Below are 2,240 nucleotides of genomic sequence, written 5' to 3' on the forward strand. Positions count from 1 at the left end.
CAGGAACTTTAAAGCCCCAGATGATTTCTCCTGGTTGCTGGCTGGTCTCTGGTTCCTGACAGCAGCTCTGCCAGTAGATGATGTGCTGTGCTTTTCTATGTTGGAAACCATCCACACAGAAGGAATTAGATCTTGACAGCTGCTGTCACACACAGGGATGCTCACACTCATCCTGTTTTTTTCCTTCACTTCCACCATGGCCTAATCGCCATCTCTTCTTTACCATCAAGTGCAGCAACCAAAACAAACCTCCTCCCCAGCTGCAATTTTAAACACGCAATACACTGGATTAGCAAAACCTCTCTGCTCTGAGAACAGCAGGGTTGCTCTCCACTGACAAACGGAGGCGTCCTGATGAAGTGACAGCTCCAGTCTGTCACTGAAACAAAGAGACATTTTGAAAAAGAAAGGTTCAGCTTCATACTGGCTCTCACTCGCTTTGTATTCTATAGGAAGTGTGTCACCTAAAATTCTGTGTTGTGCTTCTGTGTGACTTCCTTCCTCCTGCTGATCATGTAGCTCCGTGCAGAGCTCCACTTGCTCACAGTCATGTACCCAGAGAAGGGTGACACCACAGCAGGCTTGTGACCGGAAGCCCACCGGGTCAAATCTGGGAACATCTGGGGAAAATAAGGACAGGGGTGAACAAAATAGTACATAATGCTCTCCATCCCCCACAACAAGCCCTTTAGCCAATGTTCTGAAATACTCCAGTATGGTTTACAGAGATAGACATAAATAATAAAGAAGCTAAAAGAAACACATTGGAGGTCATTCACTTGAGTTGCCTTCACAACCACCAAATCCTCATTGACAAACATGATATGTTGCCAAATTCTGATGGGTAGCTGCAGGACTATTAGCTTAACTTGACACCCATGTGCAAACCCAACATCTGGGACACTTGGGAAATACATTTCTTGAATACTTACTCATGGATAAACAATTTCATGGGGGAGTGAGCGTGGTGTAGGCTCCTTGCTACAAATTACCTACCTAATAGCATCTGACTGAAACATTACTGTCAGATAAATGATAATGTGTGAACACATGAGCGGCCATTACACAGTGTTATGTTTAATATAAATTTCAAGTTGGTCGCGATGTTCATTTTACACCCAGGAAAGCAATGCATTTTACGCCTTTTACCTCAAATGTGTTATGGGTTACAGAACACCTGATAAGGCCACTCAATAAAAAATATATTTTTAAAGCTTTCCTAGAGTCCATAGGACACTGAATACATCTAAACACTCGCCATGGAGCCTGAGTATTTGGGAATACATTACTGGAATGTTAATTGGGATTTATTTACAAGCAGTTTGTGTTGGCATGGAAGGAAACACTCAGTGACAACCCTTATGCCCTGTCTCCCTTTTTTTCCTCCTCAAGAACAGATTGAACTATGCTAAATATGCAGCAGAGCGACCTGTGTCCACACATCAGGGTTTATTTTTAGGAAAGGCCCCTCACTCTGCTCCTCCCAGGTTTTCTCATTATCTGTAACAGGATTGGCACATGCAGAGATAATGGCTGAATGCCTGGCCTCCCACTCACCAATGTGTAAAGGGGTCTCATATTTTTATCCCTTTACGGCAAATGACTCAGGTCCATTTACATATAAACTGCATCTTTACCGATATGTATTTATAACAAAAATGTACATCTCAGTGATAAACTTCTCTGAAAGTCATTGCACCCTTGGGAGCAAGCTACACACACACAACATCATAAGGCCCATATCCTTCAGCACAGTTAAGTTATAGTATTATTATCCTACCATGAAATTAGGTTTCTGACACTAAGCATCCACAGTATAGCAAGTCTAAATCACTGCTTGGGGAGAAACCTGGGCTCTTATAGTTAGGTAATGGCAGAATGCACAAGAGTTGGAGCATCGTGCAAAGATATTATAGTGGAATTTTGCATGAACACACAGCAATGACAGCATGCAGTTTGTTAGATTGATTTGATTTCCTCTAAAATGGGCTTATCACACAGCGAAGCTTTAGGGGGGGATGAAATGGTGACGCTGACCCATAGAAAATATGTGGAAAAGAGACACTTGACCCTAAACTGTTTTCTATTGCATGGTCTTCCTCATCAGATGGAGTTCACGTTGTTGTCACTGAGCTATAGAAGTTTTATTTCCATTATTTTGAGCATTTTAAGAACTTCTCATACAAGTTGGTTTAAAAGTTCATTCTTGGCCAGAAAACCAACCTACCCCTCAAAATGGT

The sequence above is a fragment of the Monopterus albus genome, unplaced genomic scaffold (assembly GCF_001952655.1).
Source record: "Monopterus albus unplaced genomic scaffold, M_albus_1.0 scaffold136.1, whole genome shotgun sequence".
NCBI lineage: Eukaryota > Metazoa > Chordata > Actinopteri > Synbranchiformes > Synbranchidae > Monopterus > Monopterus albus.